The 21,324-nt window shown below is 40.7% G+C and overlaps 1 long non-coding RNA gene across 1 annotated transcript in view; it reads right to left on the bottom strand.

The window, feature by feature from the left end:
* The window catches only part of LOC129061044 (uncharacterized), a 31,853-nt gene extending 21,955 nt beyond the window's left edge, over window positions 1-9,898 (bottom strand). Inside the window, exon 1 of the long non-coding RNA XR_008528011.2 lies at window positions 8,683-9,898. This is a non-coding gene — a long non-coding RNA (uncharacterized LOC129061044). The remainder of the gene's footprint in view (window positions 1-8,682) is intronic.
* Between the last annotated feature and the right edge of the window lie 11,426 nt (window positions 9,899-21,324).

The following is a 21,324-nucleotide window of genomic DNA, read 5'->3' on the forward strand; positions in this document are numbered from 1 at the left end:
ATAAAGTCTCTTAGCACACTATAAAGAGAAGGGAACTGTCACAACCTAATAAATAACAAACATCATATCTAATGGCAAAATGTTGAAAACATTCCCTTTAAGATTAGGAGCAAGACAAAAGTAGTTAGCTTTCCGTTCAACATTTTACTGTGAAATATGTCTTCATATCCTTCTAAAAGCAAGGTGGAAAAACTGATGTATATTATGCTACCATTGTGTGGATATGACTATATAGATATGACATGCTTATATATGAATGAATGCTTACATTCAAATAAAACAAGAAAGGTAAATTTAAATGGCCCACTTCCATTCAATATTTTACTGGATGTGCTAGAACAAGCAATAAGGCAAGCAAAAGGAAAGATACAAATATGTAAAAGGGGAAACAAAACTGTCATTTTTGCTATAATACAATTGTATAAGTAGGAAATGTAAAAGAAACCACAGATAAATTATTTTAACTAATAAGAGAGTTAAGGGATTGCTGAATAAAATTAGTATACAAAATTTCCCAATGGTGAGGGAAATTTTAATTTTGCATATGCAAAATTACACATGCATTTACCCTTTCAACCAGAAATCCTGTTTTTATCAGAATCTATATGTCAATGATAACCTAGCAAAATGAAAAGAAGTATGCACAAGACTATTCATTACAGCATTATTTGCAAAAGAATGGAAATAACACAACTGTCCATGAGCAAGAAGCTGATTGAATAAACTGGTTGCATATGGCATATCCGCATCATTGAGTACTTGCCATTAAAAAAGGAATGAGGGGCCTGGTGCGGTGGCTCATGCCTGTAATACCCAGCACTTTGGGAGGCCAAGGCAGGTGGATCATGAGGTGAGGATCCCGTCTCTACTAAAAATACAAAAAATTAGTTGGGCGTGGTAGCACATGCCTGTAATCCTAGCTACTCGGGAAGCTGAGGCAGGAGAATTGCTTGAACCCAGAGGTGGAGGTTGCAGTGAGCCAAGATCGCACCACTGCACTCCAGCCTGGGCGACAGAGCGAGACTTCATCTCAAACACACACACACACACACACACACACACACAAAGGAATGAGGGCTGGGTGTGGTGGTGCACATCTGTAATCTCAGCACTTTGGGAGGCCCAGGTGAGAGAATCACTTGAGGTCAGGAGTTTGATACCAGTCTGGCCAACACGGTGAAACCCCGTCTCTACTAAAAATACAAAAAAATTATCCAGGCGTGGTGGCACATGCCTGTAATCTTAGCTACCCAAGAGGCTGAGGTAGGAGGATTGCTTGAGCCCTGGAGGCCGAGGTTGCAGTGAGCCAAGATTGCGCCACTGCACTCTAGCCTGGGTGACAGAGCAAGACTCCATCTCAAAAAAAAAAAAAAAATGAGATATGCGTTTATACCCTACTATGAAATATGTCTTCATATCCTTCTAAAAACAAGGTGGAAAAATGTGTGTATATTATGCTACCATTGTGTGGATATGACTATATAGATATGTTAGCTTATATTCAAGTAAAACAAGAAAGATAAATTTAGAAACTAAAATAGAGGGGTTAACTCTAAGGAAAGGAACAGGAGGAAAAGAAAAATGAACACTAGACCTCTCTGAATACAAGTTGTTTTGCAGATTTGATTTTGAAAATATGGAAACATTTTACATAATTATGAAACAAAATTAAATAATTCCTAGAAATCAAAAGCAAAATAAAACAAATTTAACTGTATATTGAGTTGTTGGCATAACCAGATAGAAAAAAAATTATCCTTAGAAAAAATTATCCTAATTGACTTTAAAATGTAATTTGATGGTGCATTTCTAAAGAAATGTTTCCTAAGAACAGGCCGGGCGCAGTGGCTCAAGCCTGTAATCCCAGCACTTTGGGAGGCCACGGCGGGCGGATCACGAGGGCAGGAGATCGAGACCATCCTGGCTAACATGGTGAAACCCCGTCTCTACTAAAAATACAAAAAATTAGCCAGGCGTGGTGGCAGGCCCCTGTAGTCCCAGCCACTCGGGAGGCTGAGGCAGGAGAATGGCATGAACCTGGGAGGCGGAGCTTGCAGTGAGCCGAGATTGTGCCACTGCACTCCAGCCTGGGCGACAGAGCAAGATTCCGTCTCAAAAGAAACAAATAAATAAAAAATAACTCTAAAATATGTAATCACATTGCTAATAAAAATATTGCTATTGGCACTCCAAAACAAATATAGATAATTGAGAGAGAGAGAGGAGACAGAGAGAGAGAGCGAGCAAATAAGCAACTATGTAGATGTGGTTGGGAACTAAGATTTCACTGTCAAATGTAAAATCAAAGTTAATTAACTCACAACATACTTAATATTTAATCTTTTACAATCTTAGATTTGTCCATTGAGAAGGTCTTGAGCCAATGACCACCCATTAGCAATCAGTGCTGCAAACACCAGAATGAGGTCTTTAAATATCATTTCGGACCAGCAAGAACCAGGGCTCCTTGGTGATTGGTGATTCTAGGTCTGGGCCAGGAAATTTACAAGTTGGCAGCCAACAGCAAGAAAGCTGTCAAAGACAGCTGGGGTTGCATAAAAGGGACTCAGGAGTGAACTGCACAAACCCCCAGGGGCCAAACAAAGGAACAATTTGAGCATTACCAAATATAATAACAACTAGGGATTTAAACACAGCACATATATTAAATTCATGAGCTATTAGTGATTTAAAAAAAGCACACAAATGAACATAGGAAAACCCCTTCCTTGGTCACCTTTAAGGATACTAGGAACTCATTAATTTGAAAGGTGATGAATAACCTCTTCCTCAAAACAACCAAATAGTTGATGAGAAAAAGTTTCCCTTTATTACTATTTATACATGAAGGAATAAAAAATTAGAGTATCTTATTTTTGGAGACCCTAATGAGCATCAGTGGTTGCTAACATCACAAAAAGACACAACCAGATATTACGTGCCTTGTGATGGAAGTGCTCTATGACTACCTGTCAAGTTATTCCTCCCGCCCCACCAACAAAATGGCAAACTTAAATCTGAACAGGCCTTAAGAGCTAGCTATCAACTGACAGGAAAAACAGAGACGGAAGAACATATTAACCAATACCACAGAGATGCAATTAGCTAAATCCAAACCAAGGTACATCATAAAGGCCAAATGGCCCAGTTTCTTCAACAAATAAAAGGCAAGAAAAAAAAACTGGAGTCTGGGGAGAGGGGACAGCAGCCCCACAATTTCATCAGCACCCCAAACTTCTATCTTTCTGTTCCTCCATCATCCTTACAGTGAGACTCCCACCATTAAGGTCAAGAGCCAGCTGCTACATCTCCAGACACTGTATCCGTGTGTATTCCACGTCTAGGAAGGAAGAAGGAAAGGGCCCAATTCTTGGGAAGCTTTGTCTGCTTTGAAGCTCTTTTCAGGGACTTCTAATCCTGACTCGAGTGGTATTAGGTTTCCTGGAACCCCCAGCTACAAGAGAGTCAATGGAGATGAATGTTTTTTTTTTTAACTTGGCACATTGTCTCTTGGAAAACATTAGTGTTCGATTATTTAAGAAGAAGGGGAGAATGGATATTGAGCGGCAGGCTTCCATGGTCTCTGGCAGGGATAAATTGGTATTGTCCTAGTGCCACTGCTTCAGCGGATGAGATAGAGACATGGCTGGAGTCCAGATCACAGCTTACAGCTTGGAACAGAGGGACATTTCTGACTTTGAAGGAAATCTGAGATTGCTTTCGCATTAGTACACTATTTGAACCAAAGGAGCTAACCAGCTATAGTGTTCGTGTAATAACGTCCACAGTCACAAACTGTATTCTTCTCTTCCCTACATTCTGACATCTTTACCCTAATGCCATTAAACATAAAGAATTGTCATCAACTCTACAAGTTTAATTTGCTGCTTTCTAGACATCGATACCCATTATAACTCTATTTGGAGGTGTTCTTCCCTTTTTAGATATGTCATATAAAAGAATGACATCCTTTTTCTTTCAGTTTAAATGTTTCTCCTACTTCAACAGAGTACTGAGGATGAAATAAAATCTTATTATTAATACCATCAAGTCTTAGAATTCATAGTTATTACTAGTCTTCTATCTACAACAGAGAATTAAGCTGAAGTCTAAAAATTCATGTCTTTGTATCTCTCCCTATCTTCCTTCTATCAGTGGAGAAAAGAGGATTTTTAAAAAATTAATAACTTTATTTTTTAAAGCATGTGATGGGTTGAATTGTGTCCCCTCCCCCAAAGATATGTGGAAGGTCCTGGTACCTATGAATGTGACCCCATTTGAAAATGGAGTCTTTGTACATGATCAAGGTAAGATAAGGGCATTAGGGTAAGCCCTAATCCAATAATGACTGGCGTTCTTTAAAAAGGGTAAATTTGGACCCAGACACAGACATGCGCAGAAGGAAGGCAATGGGAAGCTAACTCTGTGATGACAGAGCCTAAGAGGACTGATGTAGCTGTCAGCCAAGGAATGTCAAGGACTGCCAGCCACCTCCACAAGCTGGGAAGAGGCAAGAAAGGACTCTACCCAGAGTCCCTGAGGGACCTGGGCCCTGCCAACACCTTGATTTTTGACTGCTAGCCTCCAGAACTGGGAGGCAGTAAATTTCTGTTTGAAGTAATCCAGGTACATGGCGGTGGCAGCCCTAGCAAACTATTACAGAGCAGTTTTAGGTTAGCAGAAAAATTGAGCAGAAAGTGAAGCATTCCTGTATAATGCCTTGTGCACTCTGACACAGACTTTCCCCTATTATTTACATCTTGCATTAGTATGGTACACTTGTTACAATTGGTGAGCCAATATGGATATGTTACTATTAACTAAGGCTCAAGGTTTACAATAGGGTAGGCTCCTTGTGTTGCATATTCTGTTGTTCTTGTGTGGACATGTTTTCAACTCATTTGGGTAAATACCAAGGAGCATGATCCCTGGATTGTATAGCAAGAGTATGTTTACTTTGTAAGAAACCACCAAACTGTTTTTCAAAGTGACTGTATCGTTTTGCATTTCCACCAGCAATGAATGAGCATTCCTGTTGCACCACATCCTTGCCAGCATTTGATGCTGTCAGTGTTTTGGATTTTAGCCATTCTAATAGGTGTGTAATTCTGAGAACAAAAACTGTTTCTCTATACTCACACAACATTCACTTCTGACCCCAGAGGTGGGTTTTTTTCCACACAAAAATTCAATTAAATCCTGACACTATCTACCTGGAGTTAACATCACACCCACAAGTTAAGGGCTCAGTCCCATAAGGCTACCCCCACTTCAGAAGCCAACTGCAAGTCCCCAAACACTTGGCCTTCTGACTGACTAGCTGTAAATTCATGAGGTTCCCACAATCCCCTCCTTAGGTTCATTAACCTGCTAGAATGACTTATTTAGTCATTCTAATTTAGAGAAACACTTGGCTTATGTTTACTGGCTTATTATAAAGGATACAACACAGAAATAGCCATAGGGCAAGTTATGGGGGATGGCGGGGAAGGTGTATAGGGCTTCCATGCCCTCTCCAGGTGTGGAAGCCTCCCAGGCACCTTGATATATGCACCAACCTGGCAGTTGATCAAATCTCATGCTCAAAAGTTTGTGTAGAGCCTAATATCCAGTCCCTCCCCTACTCCCCTTGCAACTTCCCAGAGGTCAGCGTATGGGGTTGAAAGTTCTAACCTTCTAATCACTTGGTTTTGCTGGTGACCAGCCCCATCCTGAGGCTGTCTAGGGGCTCTACCCTTAGGTACCTCATTATAAACCCAGGCATGATCAAAAGGGACTTTTTATAAATAACAAATGACATTCTTATCACTCAAGAATTTCAAGGGTTTTAGAAGCTCTGTGCCAGGAACTGGGGACAAAGACCAAATTTATTTCTTATTATACCACAATAGTAGTATCTCATGGTTGCTCTGATTTAAAATCTACAGTGACATATGATGTTGATAATCTTTGATGTGCATGTTTGCCATCAATATATCTTCTTTGATGAAGTGTCTTTGCAGATCTTTCACTTATTTTTAAAATTGAGTTTACTGTTTTCTTATAGTTGAGTTTTTTTATTCTGGATATTATTTGTTTTAGATATAAGCGAGGGTTTTTTGTTGTTTGTTTGTTTGTTTTTTCAGACAGAGTCTCACCCTGTCACCCAGGCTGTAGTGCAATGGTGCGATCTCAGCTCACTGCAACCTCCACCTCCCGGGTTCAAGTGATTCTTATACCTCAGTCTCCCAAATAGCTATGATTACAGGCATGTACCATGATACCTAGCTAATTTTTGTATTTTTAGTAGAGACAGGGTTTCGCCATGTTTGCCAGGCTGGCCTCGACCTCCTGGCCTCAAATGATCTGTCTTCCTCAGCCTCCCAAAATGCTGGGATTACAGGAGTGAGCAACAGATGTGTTTGAAATTTTTTTTAAGTCTGTAGCGTGTCTTTCATTTGCTTGATAGTGTCTTTTGCAGCACAAGAGTTTTTAATTTAATGAAGCACAACTTATCTTTTTTTCTTTTATTGGTTGTGCTTTTTGTTCTAAAAAGCCATTGCTAAACCCAAAACCAACTACATTTTCTCCTATGTTATCTTCTAGAAGCTTTATAATTTTGTGCTTTACATTTGGATCTATGATCCATTTTTAGTTAATTTTTATGAAGCGTGTAAGGCCTATGTCTAGATTCATTAATTTGCAAGTAGAGGTCCAGTTGTTCCAGCACCATTAGATGAAAAGACTAGCCTTTCTCCACCATACTGCCTTTGCTCCTTTGTCAAAATTTAGTTGACTATATGTGTGTGGGTCTATTTCTGAGCTCTCTAGTCTGTTCCACTGCTAAATCTGTTTCATTGATCTGTTTGTCTATTCTTTTGCCAATACCACACTGTCTTGATTGCTGTAGCTTTATAGTAAGTCTGGAAGCCAGGGAGTATCTATCCTCTGACTTTGTTCTTCTTCCTCAATATCATGTTAGCTGACATGGATGTTTTGCCTTTCCATATAAACTTCAGAATCAGTTTGTCGTCTACATCCACCAACTAAATTGCTGAGATTTTGACTGGGATTACATTGAATCTATAGATCAAGTTAGGAAGAACTGACATCTTGACAATATTGAGTCTTCCTACACATGTACATGAAATCTCTCTTCATTTACTTAATTTTTTGATTTCCTTCATCAGATCTTTGTAGTTTCCCTCATTTAAGTCTTGTGCATATTTTGTTAGATTTATACCTAAGTATTCCTCTCTTTTTTTGGTGCTAAGGGAAGAGGATTTTTATAAGAAAATAAAATTAGAAAGCTTAGCAATTACAGAGATGTAAAGTAAAAGAAGAACAATTAAGCTGCATAATTCATGGCATAATTCCAAACGCAAAATAGCAAAAGAACAGAATACAGTTTGCTAAAAAGGCATAAAGAAAACCCCAAAGGCTTCCTTAGTGAAACAAACGTGGAAAACAAGCTGAGCTTCAGAAGGAGAGCCCAAGAACACAGTTCAGGAATAGAATTGACTTTCTAGAGAGCAGAGTGTGCCAGGCTGTAGGAGCCCATATCACATACCTGGCACCACATCCCAGAACGGCCCCAGGCAAGTCCAGGGGAGGGAGGGAAGGGAAAGATACAAGCAGGGTCCAACAAACCTCCAGGTCTCTTCGGAATGGATCAGAAAACCATGTTGAGGATCTGAGACATCACCTGTTCTGAGAAAGCTTAGAACCTCAGACAGATAATAAGGAAATGCCAATTTCTGACCAAAATTATGCATCTCATCTCACACATGAGGACAACCAAGATGAAAGAGCTATCATGGGCCATATGTTGTTGACCAAGTTACAACTGGTATGAAAACTTATCTAGGAGAAGAAATTGTCTTTCTTAACAAGACGCTTGGTGGTAGAGGTTGGACTCTGAGACCAGAAGTTTCAGAAAACAAGAAAACACATGAGACAGATAAACTGCCCTTTGGAGAAATAAAGATAGATTTTGGCATGGGGGAATGCTGAGAATAGAGGGGAGGAGAGAAAGAGGGAGGAAAAAACAGGATGGCTGAGCAGTATGGCATGGTATCAGAAGGAGCGGGCTATGGTGGGAAATGCCCAATTTCATGGTGTTTGCAAGCGTTTCAAGGTCTTTTGGATGCTATCGCATACACTGAACCATTCTTCATCTTCCTCAGCAGTTGCCCAATGGCTTGGTGTGAAATAAAGATTTTGGGTGAAAATCAAGGAAAGAGAGGTGAATTCCGCATCTGGGTCAGAACAGAGGACAGAAAGAAAGAACTCACAGGAAATAAAACATGATTGATCTCAAAAGGGTCTTGCAGCAACTCAAAGCCAGGTGTGACCATGAGAATATATATTTCAGAGAATACTCAGACATCTTGGGTCAAATGTAGGCTATGAGGATCAAGTACTCAACTAGGTCACATAAGAAACCAAACCCAAGTCTCTCTTTTTTAAAATAATGACAACTAATGTTAAATGAGTGTTTATTAGGCTTTGTGCCAAGCAATTTACAAACATTATCTTCCTTTGACTTTATAACCCTAGGAAGTTAGGATTCTTATCATTATCTTTATTTGAAAATAACAAAATTGAGACTGAGAGCAGATAATAACTTGCCCAAGGGCACTCTGTAAGTGACCAAGCCACAATTTGAGCCCAGACTGTCTGACTCCAAAGCTCTACACTCACCTATGATCGTTTACAGCCCGTTTTTTGCGTCAGCTGCCAAGAATGACTCGAAACCAATTAAGAGGTCATGTGATTCACTGAAACTCTAAAACTCTTCTTGCTGGGGTCACCATTTCCCCATTGTGAAATCCAATGAGCTGACTTCAGGGTAACAAAAGAAGCAGGATCCAGTTTCTTCTTCTTCTTCTTCTTCTCTTCTTCTTTTTTTTAAAAAAAGATAATAGCTAATGTTAATCATGCAAAAAGCGCATGCCAGATGCTTCTTCCCCTCCTTGGACTTCATTTTTCTCTTTAGCACTTATCACCACTTGACATTCTATATTTAACTTGCTTATTTGTCTATTGTGTCTTCCCCAAGTAGCTGTCCCCTACAGCAGAGATTTTTGTTCTGTTTTACTTACTGCTTACACTTGTAGCAGTGTCTGGGAAATGATAGCTGCCTGATAAATATTTGTTGAATGAGCCTTAATATTTAACAAAAACAGTACAATAATTTGGAGACGTGTTAGGAGTTCTTTAAGAAGTTAAACCAGCATCTGTCCTACGACCCAGCAATTGCATTCCTAAGTATTTACCTAAAAGAAATGAAAATATGTCCAATAAAAGTCCTGTACAAGTGTTCATATTATCCTCATTCCTAGTAGCTGTTAACCAAAGTGTGACTGAGTCAGGGCTCGGTTGATTAGAGGTTTATTTAGCCAAAGTTGAAGACATGCCTGGGGAAAAAAGTACAAATTGTGGGAGCATCTGTGACTTATGCTTTTTCCCAAAGGGGGTTTTGGAAATTCGGTATTTAAAGGGGAACGAGCAAGCAAGAGACGGAAAAAGAGGAGTGAGGTAGGCAATGAGGCAGATGGTTACATTCTTGTGATGCTCTGATGAGCCTCAGTAAATCTACACTTTACATGTGAAAAGAGGAAATAGAGGGAAAAGTCAATTATGCATCCTCCAAGTTCAGTAAATCTATGTTTCTTTGTAAGATAAAGTAAACAAGTGAAGAGAGGGACTAGAGGAAATGAGAGTATGACATAGGTTGTGAAATTACAGCTATCTGCTTGGGAACAAAGGGAAGATAGTATTGGTGACTCAGTTCCCAAGCTCATCTTTCCCTTTGGCATAGTTTCTGTTTTTCTTTCACATAGCAAAAACTGGGAACAACCCAAATGTCTATCAACAGGAGAATGGGTAAATAATGCCAGTATATTCCTTAAATGGAATAGAACTCAGCAATAAAAGAACTACTGATACACAAAGTAGTATGTATGAATCTCAAAAGCTTATGCTGTGTGAAGTAAGCCAGATACAAAGATGTATGTACTATATTATTACAATGTGACTTCAAAGAACAGCAAAAGCTAACCGATGGTGACAGAAACCTGAGCAGCGGTCACCCAGGGTGCTTGGGCATTGACTGGCAGGGCTGTGGGGAGCTCCCTGGGGTTAGGGAGGTGCTCTTTATCTTGTTTTGGGGAAGCAGTTACAGAAGTGTAAACAATGCTGAAACTGATCAAATGGGCCACTCAAGACACTTGCATCTTATTATATATCAATTATAGCTCAATTTTTAAAACATCTGTTTTCCGAGGCTGGGCGCGGTGGCTCACGCCTGTAATCCCAACACTTTGGGAGGCCGAGGTGGGCAGATCACAAGGTCAGGAGTTCGAAACCAGCCTGACCAACATTATGAAACCCCATCTCTACTAAAAATACAAAAATTAGCCAGGTGTGGTGACGCACACCTGTAATCCCAGCTACTCAGGAGGCTGAGGCAGGAGAATTGCTTGAACCAGGGAGGCGGAGCTTGCAGTGAGCCGAGATCACGCTACTGCACTCCAGCCTGGGCGACAGAGTGAGACTCCGTCTCAAAAAAATAAATAAATAAATAAATAAATAAACAAACAAATAAATAAATCTGTTTTCTAAATATTAGCCAGATAGAGTTGGAGAAGTGTTTCTTTTCTCTTGGGTAGCTCTAATAAAATAGATCCTATTTTCTTTTTTTTTTTTTTTTTTGAGACAGCGTCTCACTCTGTTGCCCAGGAGTGCAATCTCAGCTCACTGCAACTTCTGCTGCCTGGGTTCAAGCGATTCTCCTGCCTCAGCCTGCTGAGTAGCTGGAATTACAGGTGTCTGCCACTGCACCCAGCTAATTTTTGCATTTTTTGTAGAGACAGGGTTTCACCATCTTGGCCAGGCTGGTCTTGAACTCCTGACCTCGACCTGCCTTGGCCTCCCAAAGTCCTGGGATTACAGGCATGAGCCACCGCGCCAGGCCTAGAATCCTATTTTCTAGCTAGGAGACGCCATAGCCTCTGTCTCCTCGTATGTCATATGAGGAATATCATGCTTACCAAATAGAATTTTTGTCAGGATTAAGTAAGATAAGGTATATAATATGCTCAGCTTCTTAGTATCTAGCACAAAATAGGTGTCCCATAAATGTTAATTATCTGTCTTGGTATTGAAAATAAAAGACAAGGCACAAGTCTGATTGCTCTGCTCCAACTAATTCAAGGTTTTGGCCATATTTTATGCCCACTGGCAATTTTCTGAGCATGTTCTTCAAATATTGAAAAATTCAGTCTATAAGACCACAAGTGCTTTTGACCTTGAAGCAAAGCAAAACTAGGTCAAATGGAATCAATTTAGATAATGGCAAAGTTAAAAGCCAGTTCTGAAATCTATTCCCTAAACTTCAGATCTATCTTTTTATTTTTAAAGCAGTGAATTATAGGAGCTGCTCATTGACAAAACCTTTTAAAAACTGTCATTTTGATTCTCAAAATAAATGCCTGCTAAAGGTTATGAATTTGTTCGGTGCTCTCATTTCATTATTGTACAGAACAAACATAATTATTGGTTGATTTTGCATTACTGACCTGTATAATGAATTCTGTTGCTTCGTAGTCACAGCTGAGTTTGTTCCAGGGATTCTGAGTGGTTGTTAGATCTTTGTTGTGGCTCCCTCAACTCATTTCCCCAAGGGACAGCATGACACAGCCAGGTTAGCAGATGCCAGCTCTAAGTCAGGCCATGAGAACAAGTTCTTCTCTCCTGCAGAAAGCACGATGATAGAGGAGGACTCCGGGCGCGTGTGGCTGGCAGCCAGGTCTGACGATTTCAAAGCCCTCATCTGAGAACCTGAGGATAGTGTCGCGGGTGAGCAGTGACCATCTGGGCTAGTGGTGCAGGAGTAAAAGAATTTACCAAGACAGTTGTATGCAAAGAAAGGCAGATTTATTAGAGAAAGTAGGAAAATACATTGCAAGTTGCAATGGGCAGAATCAGCATAAGAGCAGCTGGCTGCAAGGAAGCAAAGGCTTGCTTGGGAAATTACAGAATGAAACTTGGGTTGCTTGATAATACCAAGGTATCCAGAGCTAACTTGCATTCTTCTGTCAGCCGAGGTGTTTGATAAATTGAAGCACTCGATGAGAAGCAGAAAGTGTGTGAGTTATGTACATTATCTGTGCAGAAGGGCTATATGCTGTGGACCAGAAAGAAAGGCAGACCTATAGTTTATCTGTTTTATCTCTTTGTTTTCCCCTGGTCCCAGCAGTCTGCCTCTTCTTTCCTAATTAGGACTCTACAGGTAGCATGAGGTCAAAGGACCTGGGTTGACTTGGAATCTGATCATCCCCAGGCCAACCAGAGATGTCCTAATTCTCTGGCTTTGGAGAGCATATAAGAAGAGTCCCAGGCCAGGCATGGTGGCTCAGGCCTGTAATCCCGGCACTTTGGGAGGTCAAGAGATCGAGACCATCCTGGCCAACATGGTGAAACCTCATCTCTCCTAAAAATATAAAAATTAGCTGGGCACTGGTGGCGCACGCCTGTAGTCCCAGCTATTTGGGAGGCTGAGGCAGGAGAATCACTTGAACCCAGGAGGCAGAGGTTGCAGTGAGCTGAGATCCCGCCACTGCACTCCAGCCTGGTGACAGAGTGTGACTCCATCTCAAAAAAAAAAAAAAAAAAAAAAAGAGAGAAAAAGAGAGAGAGAGAGAGAGAGAAGAGTCCCAGACCAACACAGCTCCACTCTCCAAGTCTCTGTCGAGGAAGGCACTGCCTTAATGTGGAGAATAGTATCTGGACAGCACAATATCTCCTTCACGGTCTTTCCACCATGATTAGGCTTGATCAGAGGGTAGCCAGGTTGAGAACAGATTATGGAACCAGGAAGAAGCAGCTAACGCTAGCCTCCACCCCTTCCCCAGTTCTGACTACTGGTGGCCTCTTCCACTTACATCAGCATTCCCAGGAAACTCTGCCGACCAAATTCCCAAGATTTGCCTTCTACTTACATGTTTTCTTTGTGACCTGGCACATGCAATCTTATTGGAATTAATGAGTAGAAACGTGAGACCTTCCTTTCCCTCTGTCTCATAAATGCCATGTGCTCTATTTATAGATTAAGGTGAATATTATGGAGCCTCTCTGGCCTTGGGTGAGTTTTTCTTTCTAGGCCTTAATTTCCTTTTCTATAAAATGGAGGTGATCATACTTACCTCATAGGGTTGTCCTGAGAATTAAATGAAGAAACAAATCTAGTTCTTAGCACGTTGCCTTCAGAGTGACTGCTCAACAAATGGTAGCTATTGTTGTGTCATAATTATTTTTACAATAACATCTCACATGTTGTATAATAACTTGCTCCCTCTTAGTGATAGTCCTCTGTTAATATCCTCTCCAAGCTTTACTATTATGTAGGATGTCTCAGTCATGTTGGTCTTCCCAGGAGGTTTTCCCCAGCCACTCCCAAGCCCCCCTCCCACAGAATCCTACCCTTTCTTAGAGCTCATCCCCTTTCAAAGGAGATGGAAAAATGGGATCCAATAACATACGGTACATAGAGAACACTTCCAAAGGCCTAAAACATCCTCCTTTCTTCCTATGACTCAATTTCCTTATATAAATAGCAAACGCAGAACCAATTATGACCTAACTGGTGGGCAGAGATTCAGGAACTAATAGGTTAACATTAGTAAAATCATTTGAAGTCACCTGACAAAAAAGTTCCAAGATGGTACATGCGAGGCGTTTCATGGTTTCCTACTTCTGCAAACGAGTTAATTATTCCTTAAGCAGGTTGACAGCCATGGAATGACAATCTCATAGAGCTGGAAGGGTCCATGGAGAACATCTAGTCTGCAAAGTGCTGGGGAAATATAATTAAAAGAAACAAAATCTCCCAACTCAGAAATCCTGTCTACAAAGGTAGTAGAAACAGAAAACAGTTTTATTATTGAATAGCATTAAATCAGAATGTGATACATCACAATCTGCTACAAGATTGCAAAGACAAAGAAATCTCACCCATTTATATAGCCAAGCAGGTCTGGCTCACACATATAAGCTTTCAAGGTAAACTATAACTAGTTTTCAAGTAACAGGGCTTGGCAGCATTTTTCATCACACATAGTTCCTTCTAACTTTATTATGGTAATGGGGAGTCCACCTGTGTTGGCTTTATCCAGAGGAGAAACAAACTTCTCATATCTTTGTAACAGAAAGTAAGGCCGGGTGCAGTGGCTCACACCTGTAATCCCAGCACTTTGAGAGGCCAAGGCAGGTGGATGGCTTGAGCCCAGGAGTTCAAGACTAGCCTGGGCATCGTAGTGAGACCCAATCTCTATAAAAAAATACAAAAATTAGTTGGATGTGGTGGCGCACATCTGTTGTCCCAGCTACTCAAGAGGCTGAGGTAGAAGGATCGCTTGAGCCCAGGAGGTTGCCATGAGCCATGATCGTGCCACTGCACTCCAGCCTGGGCAACAGAGCAAGACTATGTCTCAAAGAAAAAAAAAAAACAACAGAAGGTAGTTTTGCGAATTGGAGCAAGTAGCCCAGTAAAGTGAGGCTTTTACCCTCCCAAGTAGGTTCTTACTTTCTCATAGGAACTAGGAGATAGGGATGCTATCTCCCTTGATATTGCATTGCAAAGATAGCTCCCAGGTCCCTGAGGAAATACTTCTGAGCTGTGAAACAGACCAGAGGCTTATTAAGTCATTATAAAGAATGACTTACATTTGAAAAAGACAGAAACAAATGGAAAGAAAAGAGAGAATGAAGAAGTCTCTACCTTTAGTTTCAACAGGAAATTAAGCCTCTAATTTTTAGTTTCTATTTGCCCTTACACCACCCTGACCCAGGTCCTAGGAAGGCACTCAAGCTGGGGTTGTGAAACTGAAACGGTACCTAGTTTGTTGTTGTTTTTGCTTTTTAATATATAAGCACGTTTTTAGAGAGAGATCCACAGCTTTCATAGATTCTCAAAGATTCAGGGACTCGGTCTTCTTATTTTAGACATGAAGACATCAAGGCTTTATTAAATAAAATTTATAGGCGGCCATTGGTTTAGATTGAGCTCCTGCGCTAAGCCCAAGAGACCAAACCAAAATGGAGTCACTCATGCTAAAGTTCCATGTCACCAACCCAAAACTAAGTTGTTTATATGACCTGAAAAATCAGGAGAGGGAGAGATGATAGCCAAATCCCCAAACAAGCCAGTTTTAGCTGGCACGATAAGGGAGTCCCCTCTGCTTTAATCTTTACAAGGAAAGTATCTTTGAAACAATCAATCCACTTTTTGTTTTGTTTCTGCTTTCTCAGCCCTCTCCTGTCTGAAAAACCAACTTTCTCTGCTCAGCTCATTGGAGTATTCATTCTGTTACAGAATAAGGTGTTGCCTGATTCTAGAATCGTAAGTAAAACCAATTAAGATCTTTAAATTTGTTGTAATTTTGTCTTTTGACAGCCTTAAGAGAACAAACATGGTTTTTCCAAACTAATTTAAATGTGGTTACATAGAAAGAGATCTACCGTTTGTTAATAGGAGTCGTGGGACAACTGCTTCCTTGCTGTCCTCCATCTTTTCAGACCATCTTTCAGGCAGGCTCTCCCAGAATCTAGTGGGTTTACCTAGAATTTCTAAAACCTTCCTGCCACCTATACGCTACACTCTGCCATGGAGAAAGGGTTGCCAGATTTAGCAAAAAACAAGACAACCAATAATAAAATGCAAAAAAATCCCAAACAAACCATGATGCCTAGTTAAGTTTCAACAACAAATAATAATAACAAACAACAAATAATAATTCCTTCTGAAGCATGCGTACCCTTTCCCTATGGTATATAAGCCTTGGAACTGGGGGTGTAACAGTGCTGCATGGGGACCCACCATCTCATCTTGCTGCTGAGAATTCTGTTCATAAGTCCCTATTAAATACTTCTTTAGGAGAAACTGGAATTGTCAGCCTCTTTCTTTGGTCTCTCAGCTTCCTCAGCCTTTGGGAGTATGTTTGCCTAGACCTGCTCACCACAGAACAACCAGGCAGTACTCTCTGGAGATAACAAGGACAGACAGACGGTAGCACATGTAAGTACTGTTTTTGTGTAATTGCTCACTACAGGTTGGGTCTTCTGGGAGCAGAGACCCAGAGCTCCAAGCTGGCCTAAGAGTCAGGGAGGCCCCCAGGGGAAGCACTTACATCTATGACCCATGGATTAAGTAGTTATTTTCTAGGTAAAAGGAGTGAGGGAAATGTCTAACCTGAAACTTGGGAGTTAAAATACAGTACCTCCTAAAGGCAGTAAGAGGGGCTGTGGGGATTCCCTTCTTTTTTTTTAATTTTTATTTATTTGTGTGTGTGTGTGTGTGTGTGTGTGTGCGCGCGTGCGCCTCACCTTGGCTTACATCTTTCTTATTTATTTATTTTATTTTATTTTTGAGATGGAGTCTCACTCTTGTCACCCAGGCTGGAGTGCAATGGCGCAATCTCAGCTCACTGCAACCTCCACCTTCCAGGTTTGGGTGATTCTCCTGCCTCAGCCTCCCACATACCTGGGATTATAGATGTGAGCCACGACACCCAGCTTATTTTTGTATTTTTAGTAGAGATGGGGTTTTGCCATGTTGGCCAGGCTGGTCTTGAACTCCTGACCTCAAGGTGATCCACCCGCCTCAGCCTCCCAAAACACTGGGATTACAGGTGTGAGCCACCGCACCTGGCCTTTTTTTTAAATTTAAATTTAAAATAAAAAAAAAATGTTTTTGAGACAGGGTCTCGCAATGTCACCCAGGCTGGAAAGTGCAGTAGTGCAATCAGAGCTCACTGTAGCCTCAACTTCCCAGGCTTAAGCGATCCTCCCACCTCAGCCTCCTGAGTAGCTGGGTCTACAAGTACGTGCCACCATATTCAGTTAATTTTTTATAGAGTCAAGTTCACACTATGTTGCCCAGGCTGATCTAGAACTCCTGAGCTCAAGCAACCTTCCCTCCTCTGCCTCCCAAAGTGTTGGGATTACAGGGATTACAGGCATGAGCCACTGTGCCCAGCCTGAATTTAAATTACATTTTTAATGTTTGTGAGTACATAGTGGGTGTATATATTTATGGGGTACATGAAATATTTTGATACAACTGTACAATGTATAATAATTACATCAGGGCAAACATATCCATCACCTCAAGCATTTATCGTTTCTTTGTGTTACAAACAATCCAATTATATTCTTTTAGTTATTTATTTTATTTTATTTTTTTGAGGCAGAGTCTTGCTCTGCCGCCCAGGCTAGGGTGCATTGGTGCAATCTCGGCTCACTGCAACCTCCGCCTCCCGGGTTCAAGCAATTCTCCTGTCTCAGCCTCCCATGTAGCTGGGATTACAGGCGCCCACCACCACGCCCAGCTAATTTTTGTATTTGTAGTAGAGATGGGGTTTCACCATCTTGGCCAGGCTAGTCTCCAGCTCCTGACCTCGTGATCCACCCACCTCAGCCTCCCAAAGTGCTGGGATTAAAGGAGTGAGCCACTGTGCCCGGCCTCTTTTATTTTTAAATGTATGATAAATTATTGTTGATTGTAGTCACCCTGTTGTGCTATCAAATACTAGATGTAATTCATTCTATCTAACTATATTTTTGTATCCATTAATCATCTCCACCCTACCCCCTGCCCGCCCCCAGGGATTCCCTTCTTTCCTGTGAAGGTTGCACAGTCGGAAGCTGGCAGAGGTTATCCAGTATGCCAGACCTGATTAGGCCCCTATGACACCTTGCAGAGAATTAGAAAAGAATGCCCCTTCCAAAAAGGGAAAAACTGGCATTACTAAATTGTTTGTCTTTCAATAATAATAGTTACCAAAATGAAACTAATCTGTATAGATTTTGCAAATTAAATTATACAAAATGGACATTTTAATCACAATAATTAGAAACTCAAAGTCACCAGACTATAAAATACTTACATATTTTCTTTTCATGACAACAATGTGAAGATCATTTCATTGCTTACGTGCCCCAATACCCTGTTTTCTACAGACGTAACCGTGAGACTTGACTGCCTTTCTTATGCCATTATAGGCCTTCAGTCTTTTTCAATACATTTGAATTCTGAGAAACTATATTGGCAAACTTAAATACGTTCTGAGAAGTACAGAAGTATGTAGAGAAGCATCTGATAAAACCATTGCTGCAAATATATTAAAATACATCCACAGAGGACATACTAGACTTCAGAAAGTAACTTGAAGCTTTTAGCTCCTTGTATGTTAATATCCCATCAATTTCACATTGCTTATATATGTACGGTATACTTGTTTTGTAAATTTGCACATAGTAGAGTGCCACATGAGCATTATGATTCTCAAGCACATGGCATCTAGATCACTGGTAGGTCACGGTGTGCAGTATCATAAACCTGTCTTTGGAGGGTAACATTGTTGTAACAGAGAAAAAACAAATTTACTTTCAAACTAATTTGGGATCATAGTTGGGCTGATCATGGGATTTGAAGATTAAATGAGTTTTCCTTGTCTTTTAAAAGTATTTTCTACATTGGAGAAGTTAGCTTCAATGTAAGAGACTCTGCAATTTGCTTTGTGTTCCTAATACGTATCTTATAAATATTGTCTCTTCATTTTTCTTCAAAACATTTCTGAATCCCATTGATGTTTTTAAGAGCATTATGTACATTGAATCTTGGTTCCTGTAACTCTTTGTTAATAATATTAATTTTACTTAATATACTATACCAAATGTATTCACTCACATTATTCTTAATATTCAATAAACATATAAGTTGTAGATTTTAGCCAAAGGTATACCTTTAAAATGTATTTGCTCAGCAAATAAATTTGAGTTACATATGTATATGTATGCGCGTTTAAGCATAAATAAAAGGTATACCTTTGGCTAAAATCTAGAACATATCTTTATTGAATATTAAGAACCTCTAAAACAAAATTGCTGACAGCAATGGAATTTTCATGACATGAAGGCACCAATTTGACTTTCCCAATGTGTATTCAACAATATTTTAAATTTATGTTTGGTAAATGTGTTTTCAATACATTTTTCACTGAGGTTGAAAACAGTGGCATAATTTTGGGATAGCACAAAAAGTGTCAGTGGTATCAAAATACTTTTTTTCCTGCATTGTTTCCTACCAAGTTTAAAGAAGGCACAGAACCTGATGCGAGGTGTCAGCATCCAAATAGAGTGAAGAGGGTGTCCCTCTGTCAGGGCAGCCTGGCATGGGGCCTCTGAGATGGTTGTCCCCGCGGGGTGGAGTTGGGGGCAACAGCCCAGTGCCAGGAGTCAGAGTGCCTGCTGAGGGGAAACTTGGCAGGGTGTCGGAGGCACAGCAGGGTGAGGAGGGTACCAACATGGATAGGGGCAATGCAGGGCAGAGAACCTGAGCCTGTGAGGGTAAAGAGGGCATCAGCAGGGTAGATGCAAGACTGGATACATACAGAGGAACTGATCAAATTATGTAAGCATCTAGGGAGAATGGGAACCAGGTTAATCAGGTCTGGAGAAGGTCGTCACATATACGGAATGGGGGAATAAATTAGAATTAACCTGTATATTGGATTGACATAGAAAGTAATTGCACAAACTCAAGTTCAAAATATACACACAGGTATAAAAATAAATATGGATGTTAATGTATGTATGCTCAAACACGTACATGTATACATACATAAATGCATGCATGTATATATTTAGCAACATGCGTTAAATTGCCTGGGATCAGTGGCATCCCAATAGCAATGAGTATTTCTAGGGCCCAGGTCTTGGCTTCTAAGTTCCATTTTCCACTAAAGGGAACCAGGAAAATAACTGATTCCAGGGCTGGATAGGAAAGTACAAGATAAACTCGGAACACCTTGTAGTGTCAAAGTGCTCAAAGAATGATGAGGACTTGTCAAAAGAACACCAAAATCAACATAAATGGGACTCCCAATGGTCGAACTGGGGATAACATGAGTATTGAAATAAATAAAGATTGGAGGGCTGGGCGCGGTGGCTCACACCTGTAATCCCAGCACTTTGGGAGGGCAAGTCGGGCAGATCACCTGAGGTCGGGAGTTCGAGACCAGCCTGACCAACATGGAGAAACCCCATCTCTACTAAAAATACAAAAAATTAGCCACGCATGGTGGCGCAGACCTGTAATCCCAGCTACTCGGGAGGCTGAGGCAGGAGAATCGCTTGAACCCAGGAGGCAGAGATTGCAGTGAGCCGAGATCGTGCCACTGCACTCCAGTCTGAGTGATAAGAGTGAAACTCTGTCTCAAAAAGCAAACAAAAAAAAAATTGTAACAGATTATAACCCATTAAAAAAACAGGAAAACATAAGTCCATACAAATAGAGAAACTAATAAATGGGAAGTTGGGTGAGAAATTGGATATTTACATAGTGTTAAAAGTACCACCCCACAAAATACTTCTGAGTTTTGAAAGGGAAAAAAAGTGTGACTGCAGTAGAGAAGACCCGCTCATGCTACCTTAATCAAGTGATCAAATTACACCAACAGGCCACGGTGGTGCACACCTGTAGTCACAGCTACTTGGGGGCTGAGGCAGGAGGATCGCTTGAGCCAGGAGTTTGAGATTGTATTGTGGTATGATTGCACCTGTGAATAGTCACCACACTGGGCAACATAGCAAGACGCTGTCTTCGAAGAAATTTAAAAATAACACATTTTTAAGGTGGAAAAGAAATATCACAAAAAACAAATTACATCATCAGTACTGGGACAAATTCAAATCCTACGTCACCTCTGACAAGGCACTGAGAACACGGCATCACTTCTGTGCTACTCCTCCCAAAGACGAAGAACTTGGGTCTAATCATGAGGAAACGGCAGATAAATCCAAAGCAAGAACATTCTAGAACATAAGCGTCCTGTGATCTTCACAAGTGCCAAGGTTATGAGGGTCAGGGAACAACCGAGGAAGTGTTCCAGACTGAAGGAGACTAAGAGATCAACAACTACATGCCTCACATGATCGGTTATCAGACAGTCAGAATATGCGTGGGGCTGTGGATTAAACACTAGTAACACATCCATGTAAACATCCAGGTTTTGATGTTTGTGCTGTGATTCTGTGGGAGAATATCCCCATTTGTAGAAAATACACACAAAGTCTTCAGGGGTGATGGAGCATCCAGTTATCAATGAACTCTCAAATAGTTCAGGAAAAATAAGGTTCTTCATTATTTTTGTATTCAAAAATAATGAAGGAGTTTTGACTGTTTAAAAATAAAAAAACTGCTGGGCGAGGTGGCTCATGCCTGTAATCCAAGCACTTTGGAAGGCAGAGGCGGGAGGATCATTTGAGGTCAGGAGTTCAAGA

Source organism: Pongo abelii, chromosome 1, assembly GCF_028885655.2.
Source record: "Pongo abelii isolate AG06213 chromosome 1, NHGRI_mPonAbe1-v2.0_pri, whole genome shotgun sequence".
Taxonomy (NCBI): Eukaryota; Metazoa; Chordata; class Mammalia; order Primates; family Hominidae; genus Pongo; species Pongo abelii.